Here is an 18604-nt window from a genome sequence, read left to right on the forward strand (position 1 = left end):
TTTACTATGGACAAACGGTGACAGGACTGCATAAGATGTATTATTTGTTCGCGGCACTGTCACGCAAGAGAGCTGCAGGAGATGTACGACCTCTGCCCAATCTGCACAAGACTTTTCACAGAATCTGCTTGTGAATATGAAGGAAGGAAAGAAGGAAGATTGGGTTAAACGATCCGTTGACATCGAGGTCGTTAGAGGCAGAGCGCAAGCTCGGATTGTGTCAACAATAGGGAAGGAAAACGGTCGCGACCTTTCAAAGGAACCATCCCGACATTTACCTGGAGCGATTTAGGGGAATCACGGGAAACCTAAATCTGGATGGCCGAACTCGGGTTTGAACCATCGGCCCCCGAATTGTGAATGCGGACAGGTGCTGGCAGTAGGCGGGAGCGCGTGCGTCCCCGTTTCTGCACAGCTCGACAGTGAACCAGCAGCCCCGGACGTTGTCGGCGGTGTTGGTGCGGACGCCAGACCTGGAAACCTTCAGGCTGAGGAAACGCGCGCTCTGCCGCAACATCCGCGTGCCCCGAGTTTCGCAGCCACTCAGAGGGTCGCGCTTGACACGGAGCTCCTTAGCGGCGCGTGCAAAGAGGCAACAGGGCGGTTCAATATGCGAGGTACCAAAAGCTCTTACGGGTGCATAAATACCTCGTGAGAACTGAATTCCATGTCTACACTGAGGGGGCAAACCCGTGGGATAGTGGCATGTACATATTGTGGTGTCACCGCCAGACACCACCCTTGCTAGGTGGCCGCGGTCCGTTAGTATACGTCGAACCCGCGTGTCGCCACTATCAGTGATTGCAGACCGAGCGCCACCACACGGCAGGTCTAGTCCAGAGAGACTCCCTAGCACTCGCCCCAGTTGTACAGCCGACTTTGCTAGCGATGGTTCACTGTCTACATACGCTCTCATTTGCAGAGACGATAGTTTAGTATAGCCATCAGCTATGTCATTTGCTACGACCTAGAAAGGCGCCATAATCAGTTACTATGTCTTCTGAACAGATAATATTGTGACTCATGTACCGTCAAGAGCAACGTTCATCATTACTGGATTAAAGTTAAGTATCAAACTAATTACATCCGCTTTCTGCATTCTCATTCCTTGTCATGTTCCAGACTTCACGTCAGATAGCTCTTCCCTCCTCACGCCAGCCTGCGTGACCTAAAACGCGTGCATTTCGGCCTCCACTCGTAACACGGTGTTGGCTCTTCTGCTAACACAAAACATATACACATGGCGGTAGTTCAGATGGTTCAAATGGCTCTGAGCACTGTGGGACTTAACTTCTAAGGTCATCAGTACCCTAGAACTTAGAACTACTTAAACCTAACTAACCGAAGGACATCACACACATTCACGCCCGAGGCAGGATCTGAACCTGCGCCCGTAGCGGTCGCACGGTTCCAGACTGTAGCGCCTAGAAACGCTCGGCCACTCCGGCCGGCATGGCGGTAGTATAAAAGGGGAGTGCATTCATCAACGTTTATACTCCTCAAGCCACCCAACGGTGTGTGGCGGAGGGCACTTTACGTTCCACTGTCATTACCTCCTTTTTCTGTTCCAGTCGCGTATGGTTCGCGGGAAGAACGACTGTCTGAAAGCCTTCGTACGCACTCCAATTTCTCTAATTTTACATTCGTGATCTCCTCGGGAGGTATGAGTAGGGGGAAGCAATATAATCGATACCTCATCCAGAAACGCACCCTCTCGAAACCTGGACAGCAAGCTACACCGCGATGCAGAGCGCCTCTCTTGCAGAGTCTGCCACTTTAGTTTGCTAAACATCTCCGTAACGCTATCACACTTACCAAATAACCCTGTGAGCCGGCCGGAGTGGCCGTGCGGTTCTGGGCGCTGCAGTCTGGAACCGGGCGCCCGATGCGGTCGCGGGTTCGAGTCCTGCCTCGGGCATGGATGTGTGTGATGTCCTTGGCTTGGTTGGGTTTAATTAGTTCTAAGTTCTAGGCGACTGATGACCTGAGAAGTTAAGTCGCATAGTTCTCAGAGCCATAACCCTGTGACGAAACGCGCTGCTCTTCTTTGGACCTTCTCTATCTCGTCTGTCAACCCGACCTGGTACGGATTCGACACTGATGTGCGATACTCATGTATAGGTCTAACGAGTGTTTTGTAAGCCACCTCCTTTGTTGATGGACTACATTTTCTAAGGGCTCTCCCAATGAATCTCAACCTGGCACCCGCCTTACCAACAATTAATGTTATGTGATCATTCCACTTCAAATCGTTCCTTACGCATATTCCCAGATATTTTACAGAAGTAACTGCTACCAGTGTTTGTTCCGCTATCATATAATCACACAATAAAGGATCCTTCTTTCTATGTATTCGCAGTACATTACATTTGTCTATGTTAACGGTCAGTTGCCACTCGCTGCACCAAGTGCCTATCCGCTGCAGATCTTCCTGCATTTCGCTGCAATTTTCTAATGATGCAACTTCTCTGTATACTACAGCATCACCCGCGAAAAGCCGCATGGAACTTCCGACACTATCTACTAGATCATTTATATATATTGTGAAAAGCAATGGATCCATAACACTCCCCTGTGGCATGCCAGAGGTTACTTTAACGTCTGTAGACGTCCTTCCATTGAGAACAACATGCTGTGTTTTGTTTGCTAAAAACTCTTCAATCCAGCCACACAGCTGGTCTGTTTTCCGTAGCCTTTTACTTTGTTTATCAGGCGACAGTGCGGAACTGTATCGAACGCCTTCCGGAAGTCAAGGAAAATGGCATCTGCCTGGGAGCCTGTATCTAATATTTTCTGGATCTCATGAACAAATAAAGCGAGTTGGGTCTCATACGATCGCTGTTTCCGGAATCCAAGTTGATTCCTACAGAGTAGATTCTGGGTTTCCAGAAATGATATGATACGCGAGCAAAAAACATGTTCTAAAATTCTACAACAGATCGATGTCAGAGATATAGGCCTATAGTTTTGCGCATCTGCTCGACAACCCTTCTTGAAAACTGGGACTACCTGCGCTCTTTTCCAATCATTTGGAACCTTCCGTTCTTCTAGAGACCTGCGGTACACGGCTGTTAGAAGGGGGGCAAGTTCTGTCGCGTACTCTGTGTAGAATCGAATTGGTATCCCATCAGGTCCAGTGGACTTTCCTCTGTTGAGTGATCTGAGATGCTTTTCTATTCCTTGGATACTTATTTCGATGTCAGCAATTTTTTCGTTCGTGCGAGGATTTAGAGAAGGAACTGCAGTGCGGTCTTCCGTTGTGAAACAGCTTTGGAAAAAGATGTTTAGTATTTCAGCTTTACGCGTGTCATCCTGTTTGAATGCCATTATCATCCAAGAGTGTGCATTGCTGAAACTGTCAGTCGTACGCAGGTGACTCATGTGAAGAGGTTTCCGACGTGATTATGTCCGCAAGACGGGTATTAACAGACTTTCGTTGCGGAACGGTAGTTGCAGCTGGAAGCGTGGGACATTTCATTTCGGAAATCGCTATGGAATTCAATATTCCGCGATCGACAGTGTCAAGAGTATGCCGAGAATACCACAGTTCAGGCATTACCTCTCACTATGGGCACCGCAATAGCCGACAGCCTTGACTGAACGACCGAGAACAGCGGCATTTGTGTAGAATTGTCAGTGCTAACAGACAGCCTGCATTGCATGGAATAACTTCAGAAATTAACGTGGGACGTACAACGAACATATTCCTTAGGATAGAGAGTCTAAATCTGCCGTTAATGTGCTACGGCAGCAGTCGACTCACGCTGCTGCCTTTGCTAACAGGACGACATCGTGTGTAGCGCCTATCCTGGGCCCTTGACTATATCGACTGGACCCTAGACAATTGGAAAACCGTGGGCTGGTCAGATGAGCCCCGATTTCGTTGGTAAGAGTTGATGGTAGGATTCGAGTGTGGCGCAGACCCTCAGAAACCATGGACCCAAGTTGTCAACAAGGAACTGTGCAAGCTGGTAGTGGCTCCATAATGACGTGGGCTGTGTTAACGTGGAATAGACTGGGTTCTCAGAATGTTCGACTACTCGGAAATCATTTGCAGGCAATCACGGACGTCATGTTCCCAAACAACGATGGTATTTTTGAGGATAACAATGCGCCATGTCATCAGGTCACAGTGGTTCGCGATTGGTTTGAGGAACATTCTAGACAATTGGAGCGAATGTTTGGCCACACAGATCGCCCGACATAAATCCCATCGAACATTTACGGGACATAATCAAAATGTTTAAATGTGTGTGAAATCTTATGGGACTTAACTGCTAAAGTTATCAGTCCCTAAGCTTACATACTACTTAACCTAAATTGTCCTAAGGACAAACACACACACCTATGCCCGAGGGAGGACTCGAACCTCCGCCGGGACCAGCCGCACAGTCCATGACTGCAGCGCCTGAGACCGCTCGGTTAATCACGCGCGGCGGGACATAATCGAAAAGTCATTTCCTGCACAGTATGCTGCACCAGAAACACTATCGCAGTTATGGACGGCTACAGAGGTACCATGGCTTAATCTTTCAGCAGGGGACTTTGAAAGGTGGCTACACTGAGTCACAGCGCCAGAGATTGCGCCAAAGATTATTATTCCGCCGCCTCCACTGGTGCAGTAGTAGTTCGGAGGATGTCGAGGGCAGTTGTTGTTCTGATGGGCGAGAGAGTAGATGCTGTTCGGTTGGTGTAATGTATAGACGGGTGTCAGAGTGTATTTGAGAAAGGAGATGGGTTTTTGATTTATGATGCTGGTGTAATGGAAAATTTTCGTCAATATATAACGAGGTAAAAAGGTATTACAGTTTTCTTTAATGACAATGCCTCTTGCTTACAAGTACAGTCAACAAGGCATCTGGATCGTGTTCATTTATTAGACTTGTAATTCTGGTTTCTATGTGCAATTATAGTATTTATGGTTTTTCAATTAGTTCGTTGTAAATGGTGTTTAAAATATTTTGTCTTATTGAGAAAGGACCGAGCCAGATACATGTACGTTGAGTCACACTACCACACACAGAACAGTTACACTTGTGCTTTGTTGTTTCGTAGCTTTTATAGTTGCAGGGGACTTAATTAATCAATTGTGTTAATGGAAATTCCTTGACATCCTTTATTTTTATTTTATGCAGTCAGATTGCGTGCTAATAATAGTCAGGGCCAACCGGTTACGAGACTTCGTAACCGGTCACACAGCTAGTAAAATTATTGCATTTATTCATTAACATTTTTAATTAAGCCCCCATGCAACTTCCAACGACATGTAGAGTCCTTGTTACGTCGAGCTGCTGCACAACGCCGGACAAGAAGAGGTACTACATGATATTAGGAGGTATCGCATGACTTTTGTCACCTCATTGTAGATAGAAGAGACAATCAGAGCTTTCAAACGCAGCCGGCAGGTGTAGAGAGCTGTGCTATTGTGGTTCGAAATACAATTCCAAGATGAAAGCGGTGACGGTTACATGATCTGTGATTCAAGTGCGAAGTGTAGAGCACTTTTTGCATAAGAAAGTCTCCAGCTGCTAGTGGACGTAAGAGGAGCGAGTGTAATGTCACTAAAACAATTGCGGTTTTAGGGCTCTAAATTTTGTAAAGGCAGAACAGGTCCTTCACATTGATTTATTTGTTTGTTTCTTGCCATTTCGTGCCATATGTGTGTGGAAATAATATTTTTATAATAAATACGCCACATTATAAGAGGACTTGTTATTTTTCTCCTAACTATCCTTACATGTAGGTAATACTGTAAAATTATAAAAAACTATTTCGAAGAAACAATATAAAATAAACATAGTGAATCTGATTTAAATATAAATACTGCGTGTGATCCTTATGGATTCTGATGTTACGTGTGGTATATTATTTCAACTAATAATAGTATTTCTTCTGGATCAAGGCACAGCGAAAGTTTATCTTAGATATGGCAAGCGAAGAGTAGTCCTAAAATCGTATAGTGGTGAAGAAATGGTGTGCAGCAAGGGAATGTAATCAAGGTAAGGAAGTTGTTTTATTCATATTTTTAAAGTTCTGTGTAGTCTGCAAAATTATTTCGTAAAACTTATTTTTTATTTTTTGTCTGGTTCTGGGAACTGGGCTTTGTCGCCGTTCCGTAACTGTCGTCGTTGACATAAATGACAACCTATGCGCAATGACAATGGGGAGCGCTATAGGCGTACAAATCAGTGATGTTCGTTAACACCGTGACTGAGTGTCTATTTTTGATAATGAGTGGAAGTAATAAGCTACACTCAACTTAAAATAATGGCCCGCATCCACTAATCTGCAAAGGTCGCAAATATTTTTCCTTGTTTACCAAGGACTTTCTTCACTTTAGGAGTGGTTTATAATCACTAGACTAGTCTGATGACGTAATAACTGCGACTCGATTCATTAACAGCCCACCATTTACATGACGTCACCATCACAAATTTTTCAATAGTTTCTTGATAATTAATAAAAATCTCTATTTTTTTAAGGGGGGCACGGAAGTTTTCTTTTCGGCAGAAGGCGGTCTTGACAAACAAAAGTTTGGGAACCTCTGGTCTAGACTGATATTAACACAGTCTAATACACAGGTAATACACCATTTTCGACAACGAATCAGAACGGTAAAGAGTGCTAAACTCCCTCGTCGATTCTTCACAGATGGCTGCGCACCCTTTTGCTTGTTTCTTTTCTTTCAAAATAGTGGCACTGACATTGCTGCGGCAGTTAGTTGTTTATTATGAAACACATACAGTATACAGACACATCTCACACACGCTTTGCCCGTTCAACACTCTATACCGCCTAACGATTCATTTTTGACCACTGGTTCGTTGTCCAAAAATACTCAGTTGAGGATCCTCTGCTACCTACATAATTTTGATTTTACAGTTTTCCGACACATTTTATTATAATTGCTCACCTGATCCTCTACGACACTTTCCGGGAGCAAAAAAGTGCCTGGAAAGAGTTGTTCGGCAACCGACGAAAACGTTCGTTTGGTCGTCGAAATACTGCACGCAGAAGTGGAACAGAGATGCGAAAAGTATAGCTTTTATGAGTCATTTTAGAAATATCTCAGAAATCAGCTTCTCAGTTGTCCTCACGAAGCTGGGCACCGTTCCAGTTCTTCGACCGCGGAAGAATGGTGTATGAATTCTAAACCAGAAACTCGAAGGCCAAACATCGTTAATCTCAGCAGTGCAATTATAAATTTCAGATTCCTGTATATGGTAAACAAATTTTCGCAGTTTCGTTTTATTACCGATCATCTCTTACATTTAAATCTCATTCAATTTTTATACACCTTGTAGCTTTCCTTGCTGTCCTCTGGTAGCCTTCCCAGAGATCGAATTCCGTGTTAAACAGCAGGCGCTCTTTGTAATTGTAGATCGTATGAGGACATGATCCCACTCATTCTTCACGATATATCCATGATGTTGCAGTTTTGCAGAGAATGGAGTGTATAACAAAGGCCATCGAAACTTCCCTTAATGATACCTGATTTCTGGATGTCACTAGGAAAATAATTACTGTTTCTGAAAGTCTGAAATATATCTCATTATAATATTTTTGTGGCTTTATGACGTGTGGGAGGGCACTAATCTTGTTTTTATTAAGACAGTAGATCCTTTGCAGTTAGGAACACTTACTAAGCGCCATATCGAAATCGATTTTAATAGCCTCCATAATAAATATCATTCGAATGCCAGACGTAATTACGAATACTTATCGAAAAGGGATGAGAATGTTATGTTCGCTTGGTTATTCACAAAAAATGAAAATACGTTAAGATCGGCGATAGGGTTGAGTCCGGTGTTGATTTCCCATGGACGTGAGGATATACACTTATGTACCGTAGCGAATTTCGGATAAGAGAAACTGGAACTCAAGGAATTTGAGAAAGGACAGTATCTGATAAGATATGAAGATATTCGCCGTGTGTTTTAAATCTGAAACTATAGGAAACTCTTACATGATACACTAAGAGAAAAAAACTCCTTGAATATACAGTCATCTTCCCCATTGCTTGGTGGAACTGGTATAAAATTAGCGTCTGAGTTGACTATTGAGACCGGTAAATGGGTTGACTTGCCCATTGTTCTCGATAAGTTTGTTCCCTGGAATCCAACGGACAGGTATAACTTCTACACCAACACTTGTTGCTAGAAAAAGAAAGCGCAGTGTCGGAGTACATTTGAAATTTTTGCCGAAGCCTGTGTCGATGGTCGTGACAACGTAAGAAAGCCAGGAAGCACGCACGTAGTGATATCCCACGATTTGGAGTAACGCTGTAGAAAGCCACGAGTTGTTCAGAGACAGCTTGATGAAGCCATGTCCTGACTTGCAGAGAAATCACTGCGAGGGGACAAGACAATGAGGTATTACATGTAAATAATTAGATGAACGCTATTACAAAAGCTATACAGATACTGAGATATAGAAACCAGATTGATTCAAAATACTTCTAAGCAATTAAAAGAATGGCAATGTAGAAATGGAATTTTATAAAATAATGGTCATAACCATACGTTTGTATAGTAAGAAATTTCATTAGATAAAGCAATAACAGCAGAGATCAGGCAGTTAAAATGAAATATTAGAGGAGTTAAGAAGGAATGCATTTTTCCAACAAGTTATGAAGATTTTTGCCTTGAATAACAAAATTGAAACTATATGCAACTGTACTATCACCAAATTTCACAAATGACGGAATATAGTTCACCAAATCAACCGTGTTTCCAGTCACGGGCATAGAAACGGAACGAGTGCCTAACCATTATATGAATGATGGTAATGGAAGTTTATCCTTGAGACGATATAAGCAGCTTCAATGATCAATAAATCCGGAGAATTTTAGCCGTAAATATTTATCAACAGAGTTAATAACGTCCACATACGCCTTTTCGGATTTCTCACCAAAATCTATCCTATCACCAAGCTGTTTCAAGCCCGCATCTCGTGGTCGTGCGGTAGCGTTCTCGCTTCCCACGCCCGGGTTCCCGGGTTCGATTCCCGGCGGGGTCAGGGATTTTCTCTGCCTCGTGATGGCTGGGTGTTGTGTGATGTCCTTAGGTTACTTAGGTTTAAGTAGTTCTTAGTTCTAGGGGACTGATGACCATAGATGTTAAGTCCCATAGTGCTCAGAGCCATTTGAACAAGCTGTTTCAATAACAGACGTGTGCTGGAGAGTCTAATGAGAGTATAGGGAGTTACAGACAATGCAGCCGCCGATTGCGAACGGTAAGCAACTGGAACCGTTATATCCAAAAATATTGTTTCAAAGCTAATTTAGAAATTCGGCTGGAACCGTCATAAGCGAACCTTTTCATGGAGTGGCATTTGGTGTTCATCTGGCAACCACCTTTGTGTAGCGTGTCACTTAAAGAATAATGGGTGCGTTGTCTTTTCACGTATTAAACATCTTCTACCATAATATATGTTTCCTTTTATTATAAAACCGCAGTCTCTTCACATTGGGTCCCTGACAGGAAGAAGTGTTATTCGTTGACAAGTAATACAATTTTACTGAAATTAATCGAGGAATTCAAAGAAGTAGAAGCGTTGAGACCGTAGCATTTTAAGGGGGGGTAGCAACAGGAGTTGAGTAACGCCGTGACGAGTAGTCGGCTGTGTGCTGAGAACCTCTGAGTCACCGTGGCCGCGCCCAGTATTTATTTTCGTGGCGAGCCAAACGTATTTGAGGAAGGCTGCGGCTGGTGACGGCGGACTTTCAGGCTCGAGACGATGCAACGCGTTTTCAGCGCGTTCCGTATTGTGGGCGGGCATTCGGACCCTGGGTACTTAACAATGGTGCAAATTTCAGAGAGTTGGCGCAAAGGTCCTGTGTAACAAATAAAAGGAAAAGTCGGGAAATATTATTTTCTTATTAGCTATCTTTTTGGAGTTTCGTGTCTAGTGGTAATAAGTACATTAAGCACGCTGGTTTTCAAGTACGAGAAGAGAACTCGCGCAAATAATAGCAACTCAAGAAGTTTGCGTCTAACGTGATGAAACTTAGGCAAGGTGGAGGACGTGTGATGGTGTACGTCCTTCACACCACCATACACACACAAAAAAAAAAAAAAAAATTAAAAAAAATACTGCGAATGTGGTCCTATACAGGGAAGTTACACGGAGACGCCAAAGGAACTGGTATAGGCTTGCATATTCAAATACAGAGATATGTAAACAGGCAGAATACAGTGCTGCGGTTGGCAACGCCTATACAAGACAAAAAGTGTCTGGCGCAATTGTTAGATAGGTTACTGCTGCTACAATGGCAGATTATCAAGATTTAAGTGAGTTTGAAGGTGGTGTTATAATCGGCGCACGAGCGATTGGACATAGCAAGTCCAAAACAGCGGTGAAGTGGGGATTTTCCCATACGATCATTTCACGAATGTACCGTTAATATCAGGAATCCGGTAAAATATTAAATCTCCGACATCGCTGCGGCCGGAAAAAGATGCTGCAAGAACGGGATCAACGACGACTAAAGAGAATCGTTAAAGGTGACAGAAGCGAACCCTTCCAAAAATTACTGCAAATTTCAATGCTGGGCCATCACCAAGTGTCAGCATGCAATAAAACACCGTCGATACTGGCTTTCGGGGCCGAAGACCCACTCTTGTACCCTTGATGACTGCACATCACAAAACTTTAGGCCTCGCCTGAGCCCGTCAACACCGACATTGAACTGTTGATGACTGGAAACATGTTGCCTGGCCGGACGAGTCTCGTTTCACATTCTATCGAGTGAATGGACGTGTACCGGTACAGAGACAGTCTCATGAATCCATGGCCCTTGCATGTCAGCAGGGGACTATTCAGGTTGGTGCAGGCTTTGTAATGGTGTGGGTCGTGTGCAGTTGGAGTGATATGGGACCCCTGATACGTCTAGATACGACTCTGAAACGTACGTAAGAATCCTATCTGATCACCTGCATCCATTCATGTCCATTGTGCATTCCGACGGACTTGGGAAATTTCAGCGGGGACTAAGCGACACCCCACGCGTCCAGGATTGCTACAGAGTGGCTCCAGGAACACTCTCCTGAGTTCAAACACTTCCGATGGCTACCAAACTCCATGGAAACGAACATTATTAAGCGTATCTGGGATGCCTTACAACCTGCTATTCAGAATAGATCTCCAGCTCCAGGTACTCTTACAAATTTATTGACAGCCCTGCAGGATTCATAGTGTCGGTTCCCTCCAGCACTACTTCTGACATTAGTCGAGTCCATGCCACGTCGTGTTGCAGTACTTCTGCGTGCTACACTAGGTTACACAGGTGTATCAGTTTCTTTGGCTCTTCAGTGTATATTGCATCGTAGAAAATATATGAAACGCTCAAAATGAGTCTTTTTATCAAACAAGAAACAACAGTTAAGTCTGTATTTAACAAACAAATGTGTTTTCAAAGAATTTTGCCTTGAGTAAACAAGATTTCATCTTTTTTCGGTCATATATGTGAAGTTTCAGCATCATCAGAGGTTTCTCTGTTTCTTCTTGATTAATAGATAAAATGTTGCATGCCAACACATGTAGTTTTGGAATTATCTTTATTACGTATATTCAAAATATTTTTACAAACTTACACCTTAATGAGAAGTGCTACTGTTCCTGTAGCTGCTGTCATTTGTAGCACGGCTAAGTTTTAGACATAGTTCATCACCTGCAACAAATAATAATTTCTCTGTAGTTTATTGCATACACGGAACAAAAATTAGACCTAAAGTGAAACTATTTGTGTTTGGGTTACTTTCTGCATTGTTAATGTTCTTTATCTCACTATTGTTTATATCTGTTGATGTCTGTTGTCAAAGTCGTGATGTTAAATAAGTTTATCGCTTTTCTACTAGGTTATTATAAATTTTTTCGAAAAAGATTTCTGCTTGAGGATTGTGGTGACATACGTGAAACCTCTCTAGCAGGACTGAAAATACGGCGACGACGACGTCTGTAATCTAATTACTGAATGCCATTCTTCTTTGGGAAGCTGATCTCAGCGTGCAAAGAATCTTGAGGAGTAACACGCCTCCGGAGAGCATCGCAAACGTGCCCTATTGAATCCCTTTCGGGAGATCTTTGTGATGAAGACGTTACTAGGAGGTTTTTCCGTCGAAGATATTTATCCGCGAAACGGGTCCTGTGTGGTCTAACTTTGATACTTTTTAGGAACTGACAAAGCTTTAAAGAACCGCGGCATTTTGGCCTTGCAAAGATTGCACAATCATTAGTCTCTTACTTAGGGGCTGGAATGGAAGGCTTGACGAGTAATCAGCTGACTCTTAATAAATTATAGAATTTAACTTTTGAGTTAAGAAGCTTAAATTTTTCATTATGGGCATCGTCATCTTTTGCAGTGGCACAAGGACGTACATTACCATGTAGGACGTCATAAGGCTGGACCTGTGCAGTCAGAGTTCAAAAGAAAAGATGAACATTTGAGAGTAAAGTTAAAAGTAATCATTGACAGTTTCGCGGGAAATTCTTGAGACCTTGCCTGACGCATCTGTGTCTGGTTATTTAGCCGACGACTATTTCACTGATAATATGATGCTAGCACGAATGGCTAGTATTCTCAAACAGTTATGCAATGGAGGATAATTCTCTTAGAATGCTAACCTCTCGTCCCCCAGCGGGTTCAAAACTCTTTTGTGAGTGTATGTGTGGTGAACATGGGGCCCCAAGTTATTGCAGTACTTTTACCTTTCCTATGCTGCAATTTTATTCTCCGTCTATATTTTCTTAGACTTATTTTCTAAGACAGATACCGTTCTGAAAACCGATGTCTTCGTTCAACGTCGATTACGAGTTTTTGCACTTTGTTCTCTTTATTTTACATCACATTGTTCGGTTACCCTATGTTTGATCCTCATATCTAGGTTTGACCTCTACCTTTTCAAACGTATTTTACAGAACGTGCTGGCCGTGTAGAGAAGATCGCCCGATACTCATTATGATATCAAATAATGTCAGGTACCTGCACGGCTTGCAGATACTTCCTGGTTCGTATCCGAACAGATGGACGGTCCTATCTCCCTAATAAGCGAATGTTCATCGTAGCGAATACTGAAAACGTATTTGGCGCACTCTTTTCGCTTACCAAATTACGATATGGTTCCATGTTAATTATGATGGCAAACTCCACCTGGTCCCAGGCATTACTGTCTTGTAAACAACTGGGTGATGTATCTGTTGATGTGATGTGTGTGAAATCCTATGGGACTTAACTGCTAAGGTCATCAGTCCCTAAGCTTACTCACTACTTAAGCTAAATTATCCTAAGGAGAAAGACACACATCCATGCCCGAGGGAGGATTCGGACCTCCGCCAGGACCAGTCGCACAGGCCATGACTGCTGCGCTTTAGACTGCTCGGTTAATCCCGCGCGGCGATGTATCTGTTGCCATAGCACCATGTAGGAACTATGCAGGGATTAATATCCCACCGCTGCCTAACACTGCAGATGGATGAAGAACTACACACACACTTGGAGGTGTGAGGGATCCACTTTGTGTGCCATGTGCATGGAAGGCCGCCAGGCAACAAGTTTGGTACCGGCAAATGCAAGCTCGTCTTTGAGCGGGGTTCGCTTCCAGAGAAGGTGAGAATCATTGTTTATGGCTGCGATGTGAATCTGTATTTCCCATCACGAATCTGGAGCTTTAAATATCAGTGCTTCGGGAATTAGATAGTGGTATATTTGATACAGAAGGATTCAGTGTGCATCGTTGCCAGATTTACCCTCTCGCGCCACCCCTATGACGAGATTGATGACGTCATATATTGCTGCCAGATTTATTCCCCTCACCTCAACCCACTGAGATAGCGTAAGTGTATAAAACGGCGGGAAATTCACAAACTAGTGAGTCATTAAAAATTATAAGAAATTTTAAAGAAACGATTTACCTCAGGTTTTTTTCCCCTACCTCTCTGAAGTCACTGAGAAAGTAGGGCAGTTGTCCTAAGCATAAATTGATGGGAAATTCAAGATGATGCATTGTCCTGTTGGCTGACCAGGGATATGGGTACAGCTCTGCGACGTCAGAATCCAAGATGATGATCTAAGAGGCCTGGCCAGGGAATGCTGACAAAGCTCTATGAAGTCAGACTCCAATTTGGCAGACGCCAGGATATGTCTCTAGTCTGCGTGGTTGTCAGGATCCAATATGGTGGACTCTGCGATGTGAGACTAGTCTGCATGGTTGTCAGATTTCCTTCACTCCTATGATGTCAGAGTCAAAGATCCTGATCCGATATTGCCACTGGGTTCTCTCCTCCAACCCAATGATGTCAGAATCCAATATGACAGACCAGGGGATATGGGTCCAGCGTGCATGGTTGATGTGGTGTCACCGCCGGACACCACACTTGCTAGGTGGTAGCCTTTAAATCGGCCGCGGTCCGTTAGTATACGTCGGACCCGCGTGTCGCCACTATCAGTGATTGCAGACCGAGCGCCGCCACACGGCAGGTTTAGAGAGACTTCCTAGCACTCGCCCCAGTTGGACAACCGACTTTGCTAGCGATGGTTCACTGACAAAATACGTTCTCATTTGCCGAGACGATAGTTAGCATAGCCTTCAGCTACGTCATTTGCTACGACCTAGCAAGGCGCCATTATCAGTTGCTATTGATATTGTAAAGAATGTACAGACAAGAGCTACGTTCAACATTAATGGATTAAAGTTAATTATTCCACCAAGTACCACCTTTTTTTCTGAAGTCTAAATTCCTTGTCCTGTTCCAGACCTCACGCCAGCCTGCGTGAGCTTAAACGCGTGCCTTTCGGCTTCCTCCAAACTCCGTGGGTTGGCTCCTGCCAATCCACAACAGTTGACATATTTCATGTATGTTCTAAGTTAGGACCTATCCCACTGGAAAATCATTTGACACATATCACTTGCCCTCAGTATAAGCCACTTGCGCTGTATTTGAATAATTTCCCTACACACCCTGACACTGCAATTTCAACCATTTTCACCTCGGATTGGCTGCTGACTTGATCTAACATTTAAACGGAGCAACACATACAATTGTCAAACACTTGTCACTATCATTCGTTGTAGGATAGGAATAAATAAGTCTTTATCATTTGATCAAACGCCACAATGGGGGGAGCTCCTCACATTCCTGTATCTCTCTTTGTGCCAAGTGCAGTCGACTCACACATGCTGCTTCCACTGCCACAAGCGGAGCCAGAGCTCGAGCTGGAGCTGGAGCCAGAGCTGGAACACGTGCCATAGCAGTATGTTAAAACTCCAGTCATCCTTTCTATAAACAACAAGTAGTCGAGTATTCAGGCAAGCGTCGTATTTTTAAGCGATTCCTCACGTAAATTGTAAGTGTTTTGCGTTGTGTGCAGGACATCTAACATATGCATCAGATTCATTATGGTGCCTTCTTCTGATGTTGAACCATCAGGCAGACCTGTGAGCCATTGGGATCCATGTCATCGTAAGGAAATGAAAAGAGATACTTTATGGACAGAACACACGAGAACAGAGCTGTGGTATTTTCCTGCTCAGGAGTGCAAGTATTCAGCTGGAGATGTGCTAGTCTTGTGTTTGGTCACTTGACATTCCTGAGGTCACAAGTTCTAGCCCGAGAGAAGTAGTGTGAAAGTCTTTTACCCACAAGCACTGCAAATGGTTGCAGACATGCTAGAGTAAACCATTCGATCGATGAAAATCTTGCCTTATTACAATGAGCAGCGTCAAGTGTCACAGATTTGTGGTCGAAGATAAATGGCAACACAATACACCCATTGGAAAGTGTTACACAAGACGTGCAGTGAGTTAATTGTCAGACACAGGCATCACATATTTCCATAGGATTTATAAATTATTTCCGATGAACGTGGGTGCGATTCCTTCAACAACAAACTTGCGTTGGAAGTCGTTTGCTGTCGAGGTTGTGGATGGTCGTAATAGAGAGATCTGTTGTTTACTTACACTACACCCACATGCGTGTTGATGATTGTTGGCGATCGAGGATGCAGAAAAATCAGTTCTACAGCAGTATTCCAGATATAGTCATGTTTACACACCATACCTATATATTTCAAGTATTGAACTGATGTCCAATAGTGCCCCACAAGCATTCAGTTCAGATGAATTTGATGGCTAAGACTTCAGTGTGAGTGCTCTTCAAACCATTATAGTATGATTTGAGTCTTAATCACAATCAGTTATAAGAGTGATCGCGTGGGAAGACGAGCAATAATGGTTCCTACAGACGTGCAGTTAATGTGGCACAGTTAGTGGAATATTGGTGGTTACTATAGTAGAACATTTATTTCCTAGATTCAAACATTAGATCATATGGTGAACTCAGTAAGGTTGTGGAGACAGATTTATACTGTAGGTTCAAATAGGTTCCCGACAAGATGAAGTGGACTCATATACACTCCTGGAAATGGAAAAAAGAACACATTGACACCGCTGTGTCAGACCCACCATACTTGCTCCGGACACTGCGAGAGGGCTGTACAAGCAATGATCACACGCACGGCACAGCAGACACACCAGGAACCGCGGTGTTGGCCGTCGAATGGCGCTAGCTGCGCAGCATTTGTGCACTGCCGCCGTCAGTGTCAGCCAGTTTGCCGTGGCATACGGAGCTCCATCGCAGTCTTCAACACTGGTAGCATGCCGCGACAGCGTGGACGTGAACCGTATGTGCAGTTGACGGACTTTGAGCGAGGGCGTATAGTGGGCATGCGGGAGGCCGGGTGGACATACCGCCGAATTGCTCAACACGTGGGGCGTGAGGTCTCCACAGTACATCGATGTTGTCGCCAGTGGTCGGCGGAAGGTGCACGTGCCCGTCGACCTGGGACCGGACCGCAGCGACGCACGGATGCACGCCAAGACCGTAGGATCCTACGCAGTTCCGTAGGGGACCGCACCGCCACTTCCCAGCAAATTAGGGACACTGTTGCTCCTGGGGTATCGGCGAGGACCATTCGCAACCGTCTCCATGAAGCTGGGCTACGGTCCCGCACACCGTTAGGCCGTCTTCCGCTCACGCCCCAACATCGTGCAGCCCGCCTCCAGTGGTGTCGCGACAGGCGTGAATGGAGGGACGAATGGAGACGTGTCGTCTTTAGCAACGAGAGTCGCTTCTGCCTTGGTGCCAATGATGGTCGTATGCGTGTTTGGCGCCGTGCAGGTGAGCGCCACAATCAGGACTGCATACGACCGAGGCACACAGGGCCAACACCCGGCATCATGGTGTGGGGAGCGATCTCCTACACTGGCCGTACACCACTGGTGATCGTCAAGGGGACACTGAATAGTGCACGGTACATCCAAACCGTCATCGAACCCATCGTTCTACCATTCCTAGACCGGCAAGGGAACTTGCTGTTCCAACAGGACAATGCACGTCCGCATGTATCCCGTGCCACCCAACGTGCTCTAGAAGGTGTAAGCTACCCTGGCCAGCAAGATCTTCGGATCTGTTCCCCATTGAGCATGTTTGGGACTGGATGATGCGTCGTCTCACGCGGTCTGCACGTCCAGCACGAACGCTGGTCCAACTGAGGCGCCAGGTGGAAATGGCATGGCAAGCCGTTCCACAGGACTACATCCAGCATCTCTACGATCGTCTCCATGGGAGAATAGCAGCCTGCATTGCTGCGAAAGGTGGATATACACTGTACTAGTGCCGACATTGTGCATGATCTGTTGCCTGTGTCTATGTGCCTGTGGTTCTGTCAGTGTGATCATGTGATGTATCTGATCCCAGGAATGTGCCAATAAAGTTTCCCCTTCCTGGGACAATGAATTCACGGTGTTCTTATTTCAATTTCCAGGAGTGCAATTGTTTCTTAACTAGTTGTACTGAAACGATCACATACTTTTCTACAGATGACAGTATTATTACTATTTGACCACCTACAGGTTTTTGCTGCATGTGTGCCTCTGTGTGTTGGAAATTTAATATCGACGTAGATGAAATGTTAAACTCCAGTCATCCTTCATACAAAAAGAAAGCAATCACATTTTCAGGCTACCATCCCATTTTTAGTGATTTCTCAAACTGTAAGTGTTTTACATTATACATAAGGTCTATAACTTTGCAGTGGATTTATAAATGGTGATAGTTGAGTAATCTGCAGTTATGAGCGATATGTGAAATCTTCTTGGGCTTCCGTCTGGGTGGTAGCATTGAAACACCGCGACAATTCAATAAGTTGTTGCTCTCATTATCTTCTGGTAAAGTGTCAAGATTGTGTGTGTGTCCCACACATATACCTGAACGGCGGTCATCGCTCCCCAACTCTTCCCCAGGATTCATCTTGCAATGCTGCATTGAACACATTACATGCACACATCTAGAGAATAAAGATAAATCAGCAGTGGCAGAATGCAGCCAAAACAAGGGACACATTCTCGAATTTAAGAAAACAAAAATGTCGTGGCAAGCAAGTGGCTTTTGAGAGAGCATCATCAAAGAATCATCTGAGCTAAGGCTCCATGACAATATCATCAACGAGGATGAGGGCTACCAGCGAAGTTCAGAATGGAACCCTGCACTAGCAGCTATATGCGAAGAATGCACCCGTCAATAGATGCTTCATGAGGCTGGGAAAGAC

Source organism: Schistocerca serialis, chromosome 2 (assembly GCF_023864345.2).
Source record: "Schistocerca serialis cubense isolate TAMUIC-IGC-003099 chromosome 2, iqSchSeri2.2, whole genome shotgun sequence".
Classification (NCBI taxonomy): domain Eukaryota; kingdom Metazoa; phylum Arthropoda; class Insecta; order Orthoptera; family Acrididae; genus Schistocerca; species Schistocerca serialis.